Source organism: Schistocerca gregaria, chromosome 1 (assembly GCF_023897955.1).
Source record: "Schistocerca gregaria isolate iqSchGreg1 chromosome 1, iqSchGreg1.2, whole genome shotgun sequence".
Lineage (NCBI taxonomy): Eukaryota > Metazoa > Arthropoda > Insecta > Orthoptera > Acrididae > Schistocerca > Schistocerca gregaria.
In genome coordinates, this window is record NC_064920.1 from 308,550,777 (window position 1) to 308,565,529 (window position 14,753).

Sequence of the window (14,753 nt, forward strand, 5' to 3'; positions counted from 1 at the left end):
AATTCTTTAACACCACACACAACTCACACCTCTCAATTCTGATGAATTTGGGGTGTGTTTGTACAGTAAAATGTGCTACGATATTTGATATAGATGTAAGGGTCGCTTTGGCTCAGTTGATATCATAGCATATTAGCATTTATAGTAATAGATTTAAACAGTGGGCCCCATGACGAATTAAGATTGCAACAGGTTCCCAACTAACCGAAGGATTCTCAGCCAGATGTGCCATAGTGACCTCACACTGTTTTGATAGAAGATGGCATAACTTTCTAACAAACACCGATTTTCGCTGTAGGCACGCCTTGGTGTGTTTGAAATTTGATGTCGACGTAGGACAAACGTTAAATTCCAAGCCTCCTCCCTATAAACAGAACGTGATCTAATGACTGGAAAGCCACTGCGTGTTTATGCCAATCTTTACATACTTTATAAGTGTTTTATATTGTACATAGGACATCTAAGGTTTGTAGCAGATTTCTATCCATTACTCACCTGTAGTGTACAGGTTGACTACCTACCAAGAATGAAGTTCTGCTATGTATTTCTAGCACATTTCTGTAGTGTACAGGTTGACTACCTACCAAGAATGAAGTTCTGCTATGTATTTCTAGCACATTATTCACATCCATAGCCGTCCGTAATTGCGAAAGTGTTGCCGTTTCAGGATTTTGTGCACGAACTGACCTCACGACTATGTCAGGTAATATGGGTGGCCAAATCATCTGCTCGAATTTCCCAGAATGTTCCTCAAACAGGCACAAACAATTATTGCCCGGTGACATGGCGTATCGTCATCTTTAAAAATTCCATCCTTGTTTGGGAACATGAAATTGATGAATGGCTGCAGAGGGTCTCCAAGAAGCCCAACATAACAATATCCAGTCAGTGACTGGTTCAGTTTGACCAGAGGACCCAGTTTATTTCATGTAAACACAGTGCACCAGCTTTCAGAACACCTTGTTGACAACTTGGATCCATGCCTTCATGGGATGTGGTTTAAAATGGCTCTGAGCACTATGGGACTTAACTTCTGAGGTCATCAGTCCTCTAGAGCTTAGAGCTACTTAAACCTAAATAACCTAAGGACATCACACACATCCATGCCCGAGGCAGGATTCGAACCTGCGACCGTAGTGGTCGCGCGGTTCCAAACTGTAGCGCCCAGAACCGCTCGGCCACCTTGGCCGGCCATGGGACCTGCATCTGCTGTCTTGCTCCTATATATTATTAATGGATAACAAGACTGCATACAACACATCACAGAGAATATTTTATATCATTGTTAGTCGGTCCCTGTAGTTACTCCTCCTGCATATGGAGCAATAGGGGACAGAATATGTGTCTCTGACAAATAACTTTAGGCGTTCAACTATGGTGAGTCTGTGCGGCTTGAACTCTGCAATATGGATCGCTATAGGTGGTGGACATATCTTAGCTGCACGTTGATTATGTTGTCAAGTACTTATAGGAATATTAATTTAGCATTCCTGACACCTAGTTGGTGTTATATACATGGTCTGCTGTTGTCTGGTGACTGACACTGGCGACAATTTATCATCTTGAAAAGCACTGTTGTCTGGTGTTTGGCACTGGTGTCGTCTGTTTTTCGTGTTGGAATGCCATGGATAAGAAGGTAACAAACCATTAATCTCATAAGGCGTCGCTATTTGATCACATACGTTTACGATCGCTGACGATCATATGACATGGAATGACGTGAACATATCACAATATGAGAACTGTAATGGGGGACGTGAATTTCGTAAATAGTTGACCTTATACGCTTCTCGAAGCTTATAATGGTTTGTATGTTGAATTTGATGTTCAAAGTAGTAGCTTCACTCTCTTACAGTTTGCGGCTGTTGTGCTTGGAGTTCTATAATCACATCGTCACCCCCAATATTGAGTAACGATACTTTAGTAAGGTCCTTGCGTGAGATGCGACTCATTCACTGAATGATATTCTCGTTGCTGATGCGCACTCGTATATTTTCGCTTTCCTTCGGTGGTTCTTCACACTTTAGCTCACTAACACTACAGCGCTTGAGAACTGAACATTGTAGTTACCTGTGCCGAATTCCGATCCTGCCCTATTCTATACTAATGCAAACACACGCACACACGCATTAGTAATGTCATGTTCTGTAAAGTAAGACGCTAGTACGATCAGAGTGCATGACAAACGGGTATCAAACGAAATCATAGACTTCCTGTTAGGAGCATAACATTTATGTGTAGTCTAGACAAAAGTGTAGCGGTGTGACACGAAATTCAGTTCTTTCAATAGAATTTTCTTCGATTTAAGCACAAAGTTGGGTGACCTGGCTTGGATGCGCGCTGGATGAGCGAAGGAGGTTTGTGTCCTTGCTTCCTGTGTCGATGTTATTGGTCACTTTGTAATCGTGGCAAATGTGAGGTAGTACTTCTTGTGTGCAGCTGTTGATTGTGTCGATTTAAAATGTGGTGTCCCTCTCTGTCCGGAGATGTCACTTACTGACGGTGGGCTGGCTACCAGCTGCTCAACTCTTACGTCTTAGGCGACACACCGACCCCTTCTGTTGACGGTTCTACCCAACCTTCTAAGGGCGTTATTGGTGCACAGTGGCGGACTTTTCGACTGCGGAATGGGAGCTCTCTCTGAAACTGTATTTATTTGAATAAAGATTCAAGTGTTCTTACTAAAGGGTGTGGAGTTTGGACCTTAACTTAGGGGAGTAAGTTGAGGGGGGTCGTGTCCGGAAGTCTGACTTCTGTTGTTTGTTTAGATAGAGACGCATGTGGAGAGACCCAAACTTAGAGTTAGGAGAAGCAGTGGCCATTGACATTTGAGGGAATATTAGCTAGGAAAACATGTCAAGCAGGTATCTAGACAGTCCTGGACCTCCACAAATACGGGGTAGTGGACAACCATGACTCATCAGTAACATCATCGGTGACACACACTGTTCGTGAGCTGTCCTTACGTACCTGTGATACAGTCGTATTCCGGATTTATTGTTATTGATGAGACCACATGAAAGTTATCTGTATCTGTAGCTGAACCTGTACAAATGCCTTCTCTTGTGCAACATTAATGATTCTTTCGTCAACCATGTGAATCATTACCTTCAGCACGAATCATGTACTCACTACAGAAAGAAACTATGAGTGCTATAGTCGTGTATAGTATTCCATAAAACTGTCACAGGCACGATGAAATTTAGAAAATGTGTAAAATTTTAAAATAGTGTGTAATGAAATTTGCATTGTCACATGGGACTTTGAACACAGATTCAAAAAGAAACTCACTTGTCCGTCTGAGTATGCTTAACACTTTGAACTCTCGACCAGTCGACCATCTGCGTAATTAAGTACTGATGACAAAACGTCAGAAATTATCGCAGTTACAAAGCCATGTCATGGAATCACTTACTCATCATGCTGAGACAGGATTTTGACTTGAGAACGCAGACTTACCGCCGCTCTAAACATCGTCACAATTAGAAACTGTACATGCACACAAGGTTGATAGTCACGTATTACACGGCACGTTACTTTCAGTTAATTAGTATAGAATAATAATCTATTCCTACTCAGATGTAGTTACGGGCACTCGGAGCAATGTCCAAAATGTGTCAGTGTTTCGAAACTACTAAATTAACCCGGAAATAAACATTTTCAGCGGGATTTTCATATACAAGGGTAGTTCGGTAAGTCTGGTAATAAAGCAAGAAAAAATGTTTGTTCCGAAAACGGCGCTCTCGACATAGTCACCTTTGAGGGATATGCACTTGGTACAGCGATCCTCCAGTTTTTTCATCCCAATGGAAAATTAGACTCTGTCAAACTCTGGACAATACTCGTTGAATGCAACTATCACTTCCTCATTTGACGAAAATTCCTTCTCAGCACGCCAAAGGTTCAAGTTCGGGAACAGGAACAAGTCAGTTTGGGTAATCCTTGTTCGCAGGGTCGCCAAGGAACCAGTTCAAAGCTCAATTCGCGCACTTTCACCATTCTTATCGCTGATGCGTGGGTCGGTGCATTGTCCTGGTGATAGAGCACTGTTTTGTGTGCCAACCTTGGTCTTTTTTTAAGTCAACACAAGTTTCAAACGATAATATGGTCGCCAAGTAATGTGTGAGGATTATTTCCTGGGCATTCAAAAAGCCGTAGCAATCATCTAAGCAGCCAAAAAATGGTCTTTGCCTTCTTCAGTGCACTTTCACTAGCCTCTGTCCATTGTTTTGACTGCCGTTTTGATTCTGGTCTGTAATGATGGACCCACGTTTGATCATCAATCACAAATAGGCGCAAAAAGTCTTGCAGACTGGGAATAAAAATCGCCAGACATTGTGTTGAAATGTACTGGGTGCGCTTTTGGTCGACTGTGAGCCACTGTGGCACCCAACTCCCACACAGTTTCTACATAGTTACTTCTTTGTGCAGGATATTATGCACTCGTTCAGTTGAGATGCCTCCAGTCTCAGCAATCTCACGACTTTACATTCGGCGGTCTTGAATTACCATATAATGAATCTTGTCAATCGTTTCATTTGTGATGAACTCAATTGGACAGCCGCAGCACACTTCGAGTTCGACGCCGTGAATAAATTAATTGATTCAAAAGCAAATGGTCTTCAGTGATGGTGCAGGATCCGCGTAAACTTAATCCCATTCTGTTCTGATTTGTGCGGTAGTCCAGTCCTTCAAACGAAAACGTTTAATAACAGCACGAAACTCAGTTTTCTCCATTTTTTTTCAATCGCATTCGACACACTTACCAATTCAGACAGCTGTCAATAATGGACTGTACGCTGTACAGTGTTAAAATTCTTTTATACGATCCTTGCAATAATCAAGGTTACCAACCAAGAAGACATAACAAAAATGCTCCCTTCATTAACGGAAATTTACCAGACTCATCAAATCACTCTCAATTTTCCAAATGAATGAAAGCATACTAAAGCTAACAGAGAAAACAACTTTATTAGGTTTCTTTCCTCTAGTCCCTTAGCAAGTTTATTATTAAAATAGTTCTTAATCTGAAGGGCTAAGAAACTCCAGGTACTATATTACAACGTTAGCAAAGTACAGAGTCATCACTTAACAGACTAGTACAAGGATTCCTTTTGATGTAGCGATTCCACGTACTTTTCAAATCATTGAAGATCTACCTTTGCAAAGACTGTTCAAGAATAATGTAGTTACTCTCTTAGTTGTCGAGCAAATGACACATCCATATAACGTCCAGCTACTTTAAGTATCGAGCCTTGCTGCTCCTAGCAACGCAGCTCCTTCTCCCTGTAACAACAGGGCAAATTACTGCCCAATGTCATTTCGTGTGGTCTTTTTCACTTGAATTTAATTATAAATAGATAGATTAATCACATGACAATATGAGTGGCGTGATCTCGTCTCATTAAATTTAGAAGACGCCTTTTACGCTGCTGTCATCGCCAGAAATTATTATTGCGACTATCAATGAAATAAAAAGAAAGGCAGAGGAGGAGACATTTATCGGATACTACATAATGCAGATGCTACATTACATCCCACCTCCATTGAATTAAAGATAATAATAGTTTACAGCAATATTTAACTGATTTTGAATAATTTTTAAAATGAAGCACATACTTTAAAACCTTTTGAATATTTTCTACAGTTTCACAATATATATAAATGACCTAGTAGATAGTGTCGGAAGTTCCATTCGGCTTTTCGCGGATGATGCTGTTGTATACAGAGAAGTTGCAGCATTAGAAAATCGTAGCGAAATGCAGGAAGATCTGCAGCGGATAGGCACTTGGTGCAGGGAGTGGCAACTGACCCTTAACATAGACAAATGTAATGTATTGAGAATCCATAGTAAGAAGGATCCTTTATTGTATGATTATATGATAGCGGAACAAACACTGGTAGCAGTTACTTCTGTAAAATATCTGGGAGTATGCGTGCGGAACGATTTGAAGTGGAATGATCATATAAAATTAACTGTTGGTAAGGCGGGTACCAGGTTGAGATTCATTGGGAGAGTCCTTAGAAAATGTAGTCCATCAACAAAGGAGGTGGCTTACAAAACACTCGTTCGACCTATACTTGAGTATTGCTCATCAGTGTGGGATCCGTACCAGATCGGGTTGACGGAGGACATAGAGAAGATCCAAAGAAGAGCGGCACATTGGTCACTGGGTTATTTGGTCAGCGTGATAGCGTCACGGAGATGTTTAGCAAACTCAAGTGGCACACTCTGCAAGAGAGGCGCTCTGCATCGCGGTGTAGCTTGCTCGCCAGGTTTCGAGAGGGTGCGTTTCTGGATGAGGTATCGAATATATTGCTTCCCCCTACTTATACCTCCCGAGGAGATCAAGAATGTAAAATTAGAGAGATTCAGGCTCGCGTGGAGGCTTTCAGACAGTCGTTCTTCTACCGAACCATACGCGAATGGAACAGAAAAGGCAGGTAATGAGAGTGGCACGTAAAGTGCCCTCCACCACACACCGTTGGGTGGCTTGCGGAGTATAAATGTAGATGAAATGGATTATCTGATTTTTTCAAGAACACTACATAAATTATTTGGCTCATTTCCTTAAGTAACATTATATGAATAACTTCTCTTGAAAACATGAATTTGTTCCTCAATGCCTTGTTTGCTTAACATAACAGAAAGAAAATATGCCAAAACCGCAAACAAAATATTTTCGCTCTTCTGCAATAGGTTGTTGGTTTGAAATTACATATTAATAAAAATCAAATAATGAAATGAACAACCCCTAAGCCATGTTGGCTACTCTTGAAAAATGTCACGTACACATTAATAAAGATCATTGAATCAAATGACAGCACACAAGGCTTTTTGACCACTTTTGAAAAATTACACACACAAATTGAGAATTTAATATTTTTAAAGAAAGTAATAACCTTAACTCTTCAGTAGTATATATAATGTAAGGACAATAATTATTTTTACTCGTTTTCCTTAAAACAAAGTTAAGGAACAGTTGTGAAACCTTTTGGTCACATTATGTCATTGGGAAGCAACAGGAAAAAAATCAGTATGTGGACCTTTATACTTCATATTTAAAAAGGAACACATCTTGAATCACATCTTTTCTTCAGCAGAAGTTACTGACTTATACCAACATTTTAAATAAAGCCCTCTGAAGCTGCCTACAAACAGTTAGTGGCAGAGAATTAGTATCATAGTTCATAAGTTCCTCTATTTGTTACTCTTTTATAATTCTATATCACAATAGGTGTTCACTTATACACTGTTATAACAGAGTATATTTCATACTCCTTATTTAAACTTCAAACGTTTTGTGTTTACTAATATTTACACTTCTTTAGCGACAATCAGACTTTATTAAAATTACATCCCAGGACCTTATAATTATCAATGAGTGTTTTCATCCTGATTGTTCTTGACCTAACAAACTATATTACCACCCAAGGAAGTAATGTTACATCTCCACAGTTCGTGACTAACTTAAATACCTTAACAAGTAAATGATGAATTTTTAAATCTCCACCGTCAATCACAGTTTTGACTTATCTCTTAAGGCAGGAATTTTTCCATCTCCACACTCCATATTCCAAGGACTAATACTAGTGAAAAATTAAGCATTGTTTACCAATGAATTTTATGACCTGAAATCATAACCACATTTCCCACATAAACTTTGTTTTACAGTGACTGTCATTATACTGGTATTTACTTAGACCATTAAAAAAGTTAGCAAACAAACATTCATCCTACTCCATATTCGAACTTTTCCTTCCAGCTTTTATCATCCATCTCATGAATGTTTTAGCACACGGCCAACTAATGAATGCAACAGTTCTGGCGCAGTTGTGTGACCTTCTCAAAGATTAAAATAACCTCCTCTGACTGTGATATTCTTATTTATGTATCCTTGTTTTACCCTCTTAGTACCATACATTTATTTTAAATCTGCATAGTATTTTAGTTTTTACGAAAATCACCATTTCTGCTTCACTTATGGGTTATCACATTGTTATTTTGGTCGTAATGTTCAGATCTTTATAATTCAACCTTTCTTAAGTGAACTAAACTCCCTTGCTCTGCTGTCTGTTACAATACATTCACTTAAAATCGAAACATTTTCTCTCTCTATGTGAAATCACTCTGTTATTTTCCTCATAAATTACAAATCTGCTCTCAGATCAATCTTATGTGCCTATAAAATCTATCTTCATAACCGATTCAGAAAAAAATTCTTACTCATTTGGTTGCCTATACAGAGTTTGGTAGTTGGAAAACAGTAGGACTATTAAGTGGGATTATATCTAGAAGAGTGGGAGATGAATAGTCATATAGAGAGAAATAAAGCCACGGACAGTTGGAGGCATACGGACGTCATACTATCGGTCAAGGATCGACTGGTTCCAAATGCACCTTCCCCCTATGAACAGCATTACAGGATTGTCACTACAAAAAGCAACAACTCTGTTTTTACAGGGAAAAAAAAGAAAGGGGGATGAATTACCATGTATGGAGAAATAAACCATTCAATAGTTGAGGACGTATGGCAGCCGTATCATGTATTACTCACAGGTCAACTGATCCTCTATGTACTTCTTACAACTCAGAACGTATTTCTTTACCACCGCAATGTTTCTAACGTTGCTAGTGTCAAACATCTTTTCTGATAAGCCTTTTGTCGCGGACAGGATTCCACCATGAAAGCACCATGATATACTATGAGAAAATTAATAGACAAAACTTTTACTGCATCTACACTGTCCTTAATTTCTTCGGTGATATCTTCTCGTTCAGATTCACTTTGTATAGCTACTTTACTCTTACTCCTCTGAATATGAAAGATGCTTACCAGGAGTGGTATGTAGTTACCCTGGAATCGCGAAGTAAAATAAATATGTGAATTTTCCCTTCCAAATTTAAACTGATTTTTAAACTGAACCATTTTTTTCCATTCCTTAGATAAAGAAATGAAATGAAATTATTGTATGGCATTGACAACTGGGAGTATCCATTTGGGGAAATTCAGCCATCGAGTTGCAAATCTTTTCTGTGGGCACCACACCGAACGACTTGAGTGTCGATGATGCTGAAATGATAATAATCACAACACAACACCCAATCCCAGCACAGAGAAAATCTTTGACCCAGCCAGAAATTAAACCCAGGTGTGCTGCCTGGCAGTCAGATGCAGTGACCATTTGACTAAGGGGGCGGACCTTTCCTACACAACTTCTTTTCCTTCAAAATATAAAGAGCATTTCAATTCATTCAAGAAATATATACCTCCTAGCAGATTCACACTTATTCTTAATTGGTCTAAAATGTTTCCCAGTTGCTCCTAAAATTTTAAACCTTAGATGGCACAACTATAAAATTTTCATTATATTTGGACAAAGCTGACATCTCTGTACCGCTGTTCACTAAAACACCAGGGTGACACCTCATAGTTGGGTAGAAATGACAGGGTTTATATAGTTTATAACATTTCTGTTCCTATCCTCTCGTTCCAAAATGTAGTCGTCAATTTTTAAGCGGATTATGAAAAGATGGAATAAGTGGCTTTTGGAGATTTATTAACAGTTATTGTTCCCCAAAGGACCACTCGTCTGACAAATGTTTTATCACTTAGTAATGAATTAATTCAACAAAATAGGGACAGCAGGGAAGCTATAGACCAATGATAGCCACTAGATTCTGGTAATGAAGTTACATATTCAGAAATTAACACACAAATACACGGTAACCATATCACAAAGTCTTCGTCAATGTATCGCTCACAAATAATAGCCTATTGGCGAGCAATTGACATGTTGTAGGACAAGGTAGAAGTAACAGTTCCACAAACAGGAACACTAACAAAATGAAGCCCAGTCCACAGAGAGAGTGTGGAAAGTAAACCATGATAATGAAGAAAGCCAGCCGTGGATAATTACTACTTGTGGATTTGCAATGCCTGGTTCTCTTGATGCAGACTTCACGGCAGCACACTGGAACTACCGTAGTTGTGGCACAGTTCATAACACAAATTATGATGAACAGATTGTGAGTGGCTAAACACAAACTTGCTCCAAAAGCGATGGAAGGCAACTCTTCCAAGAAAATGGCGGTTACTGCTGCCATGTCCCGGCAGCAATTGTGACAGGCGGTGGAAACTAAATGTTAGTGCAGCCTCGCCCCAACAGCCGTATGGTCTCTTTGCTTCTCAGGTTTGGATACCTCCTTGCACTTCAGTTCTCTAGATGAGAGGAACTGGTATTCGTCCAGCACTGCGTCACCTCAAATTAAATTTGAAATAATAGCCAAAGAATTTTGCTGGAACTGGAACAGTACCGGCCGTAAGTCGTGCTTCGGCAGCTCAGATGGTAGAGCACTTGTCCGCGAAAGGCAAAGGTCCCGAGTTCGAGTCTCGGTCGGGCACACAGTTTCAATCTGCCAGGAAGTTTCGTATCAGCGCACACTCCGTTGCAGAGTGAAAATCTCATTCTGGAAACATCCCCCAGGCTGTGGCTAAGCCATGTCTCCGCTATATCCTTTCTTTCAGGAGTGCTAGTTCTGCAAGGTTCGCAGAAGAGCTTCTGTAAAGTTTGGAAGGTGGGATACGAGATACTGGCAGAAGTAAAGCTGTGAGTACCGGCCGTGAGTCGTGCTTCGGTAGCTCAGATGGTAGAGCACTTGCCCGCGTAAGGCAAAGGTCCCGAGTTCGAGTCTCGGTCGGGCACACAGTTTTAATCTGCCAGGAAGTTTCATATCAGGGCACACTCCGCTGCAGAGTGAAAATCTCATTCTGGAATTTTACTGGACTTCACCATGTTGGGCGCTTTCTATATTAATTAAAGTGGAAATGTAAAAATTATCAAGCTCCCTCCAACCGAGGGTCACCTACGTCATCAGCGGTGCCCCTGGTTTGGAACAATTAAATTAAAAGTATTTGGAGTATAGCATCTTAATAGTGTAGGAGGACATAGAGGCATTATTTAAACACACGCTTACTTCAACATATTTGTTATTTCATGACCAATATTTTGTACAAGGTGAACGGCGTCGCCATGGGAAGGCCTCTGCCTCCTGTGGTGGCCAAATGACTTTGAAGAGAAAGCACCACAGTCAGCCACTCTCAAACATTCTTGTGTTCTACGGTATGTGGATGATACATTTGTGGCGTAGCCACATGGACTTGATACTCTACTTACGTTTCTTCAACATTTAAATTCGCTCCACCCGAATATAAACTTCTCAGTGGAATTGGGAATAGATGGTACTTGATATTTTGGTACGAACGAAAGCAGATGGAACCTTGGGACACAGCTAGCCAATCATACACTACTATAATTGCAGGCCACAAGCTGCCTTCACCTTGAACAGTGCTGCAGTGCATTACATACTTAAGCTCAGAGCGCGCGTGTGCTACCTGATCCTGAAAGCTTGTCCAGTGAGATACAACATTTGAAGACAGTGTTCCGACAAAACGGTTATTATGAGAGACAGATACGAAATGCTTAATGCGTACTTTGGTGCCATGTCGTCAAGGATCGGAAGAGTCCTCGGAAGTTACGACATTAAGCGTGTTTTTCGACCATCTGCAGAGTTGAGAAACCTGTTGGGTTCGGTTACGAATGATCTTGGGCTAAGGGAACGTGGTGTGTACAAGATTCCTTGTCAGTGTGGGGTGGGCTAGACATATCGCACAGTACAAGAACGCTCCGGTGAACATCAGCGTCATAAACGCAGTCAACAAGAGTACGCGAGTGGGTGTTCGGCTCCGAAAGCCCATTTCGATGATGGTTCATTGAATGGTTCGCACGCTGACACTTGTTGATGGCCCAGCACTGAAATCTGCAGCAGTTTGCGGAAGGTTTTGCACTTTTGTCACGTTGAACGATTCTCTTCACTTGTCGTTGGCTCGTTCTTGCAGGATACTTCTCCGACCGCAACGATGTCAGACATTTGATGTTTTACCCCATTCCTGATATTCATGGTACACTCGTGAAATGGTCGTACTGTAAAATTCCCACTTCATCGCTACCTCGGAGATGCTGTGTCCCATTGCTCGTAAACCGACTATAACGCCACGTTCAAACTTACTTAAATCTCGATAACCTCCCATTGTAGCAGCAGTAACCGACCTAACAACTGCGCCAGAAACTTATTGTCTTATACTGATGTTGCCGACCGCAGCGCCCTATTCTGACTGTTTAAATGTCTCTGTATTTGAGAACGCATGCCTGTACCAATTTTATGAATATAAAGATAAACTATTAACATGAATGAACAAAGTCTTCAGTCCTTAAAGAAAATAATAAACAAATTTTTATGTATAACGACCAAGAACGTACTATCATCTTCATTGTTCTGCTACTGGTTTCGACAGTAAATCATCGCCTGGAGACTTCATGCTTTTTAAATAATGTATACCTCACGTTTCTAACGTTACAATATATTACAGTTGTATTTAGTGCTGTGAAAATAAGTGGGTTTGGAGTATGGCACATCATCTAACCGATGGCACAATAAATACAATAAACAGAAGTTTATAGTATTTCAGATTACTGATTCAAGATATCAATAAGAGATACTATACTAATAATGCACAATCAGCTATCCATGAATTTGAGATTATACATTTTAATTCTTTTTTATTTGACACAAATTATCAGTCATCCTAAAGGAGAATGGTCTAGCAGAGTCATAGTCATTTTTAAAACCATTTCTCAATATATCTGTGACTGCAGTTAACACTATTCTAGTCCATTATCTTAAATGTCATATTGCAAGATATATGTAAAATAATGTAATATGTTTATAAATCAACAGCCAAATGCAAGGAATCATTATCCACGGGCAAAATTTAGGAACAGTATGTATTTAGCATAAACTAGTTGTTTCTTAAGATGAGACTTCTACTTATACTTATTTAAACAATTCACAAGTGCATTAATGTGTGCAGATTTTTAAAGAATTTTTTCAGTTTGCGTGAAAATACAAGTAAATAGAGTTGAGAGCAATTCATATGGAGACCGAATCCTTATGGATTTTGGAGTGAACTGTTGCGCTGCAGATATGTATGGTTTATCTGGTGTTTTCGAAAATTCTCCTCGATAAGTTAAATCCAGTCATATTCTGGATGTTTGAGAATTTGAAGTAGCGTTCAAAATGGTTCAAATGGCTCTAAGCACTATGGGACTTAACATCTGATGTCATCATAGACTTAGAACTACTTAAACCTAACTAACCCAAGGGCATCACACACATCCATGCCCGAGGCAGGATTGGAACCTGCGGCCGTAGCAGCAGCGCGATTCTGGACTGAAGCGCCTAGAAGCGCTCGGCCAGAGCGGCCGGCATAACATTCATCAGTTAAGATTTTTATGCAGGGTGTTTGAGGATGAAAGGTCAATATTTTAAACAGTGATTGTATAAGCAATTCTGAACAAAAAATGTTATATGAACATAGATCCGCAAATGCTTCGTTAGGTAGGTATGGGTATTAAAAGGAACTTTAATTCTGCAAAATTGATATGGAGAACGTGAACGAATACGCAATACAACTGGACAGTATCGTGATTGTTTGCAAACAATGCACGGGTACAGGCCATGTTTATAACATACAACCTACCACGTATAATGGTCATGTGACGTACGTAGTACGATCACCCGTTGTATGGGCAGTTGTACCGTGTAAGCCGCATTGTGTGGTGTACCGGCGAATTATCGGTGAGCTGTGTAGTGTATGGCGTTAACTGTGTTCATACAAGCGCTGCTAACAATGCCACACGTCTACAGTAATGAGGAATACGCAGATATTGTGTGTGTGTATGGCTTCTGCGCTGCAAGAGATTATCACAGGTGCTTTCCGACTCATCGGTTACCTGATTGCAGGGTGCTTATCAAAGTGTTTATCACTTTGCGTGCAACAGGCTCTCTTCCAAGTAGACATTTTTCGTCCGAGCGAGCACGTCAAAAAACTTTGCAAGAACGGGAAGAAATTATCGCAAGTGTCGAGCGAAGTCCTTGTACGAGCATACGAAGAACGTCCCTGCATGTGAATGTCCCACAGACACGTGTAGCGGAAACATTACATGCGGAAAACCTCTATCCATTTCACATACATGGTGTCCAAAATCTTCACGTTGGCGACAATGCCCGACGAATTCAATTATGTCACTGGCTAATTGAGAATAGTCATTTGTTTCCATACATACTATTCATTGGCGAAGCCCAGTTTTCACGGCATGGAATAAACAACACATGCTATAATCATCGATGGTCAGGGAAAAATACACACGCTTCAGTGGATAAAAATCTGCAAGTTCGTTTTGCCATAAATGTTTGGTGCGGCAAGATCGGTAACCTTTTGTTAGGTCCATTTATTATCAGCCAGCGATTGACGGGAGAGAGGTACCTGCATTTTAATGGAAAATTCATTTGTGGCACTATTGGAAGACGTTCCTTTAGCCAAGCGAACTGTAATGTACTTACCGCTACCCCTCCACATATTGCAATAAGTGTGAGGGACCATCTCAACCGCACCTAGCCTAATCGCTGGACTAGCCGTTGCGGTGTTATTAACTGGCTTCCAACATCACCTGACTTTACACCTTCAGATTTCTGTTAATAGGGTTGGATGAAATCAGAGTTGCACAAAGTGAAGGTAAATACACGAAATGAACTGCTTCGTCGCGTCATGGAGGCTGCTGAATTGATTAGGAACCAAGTACGGGCAACTGAACTAGCAACACAACATGTTATCGCTTGAGTGCAAAAGTGC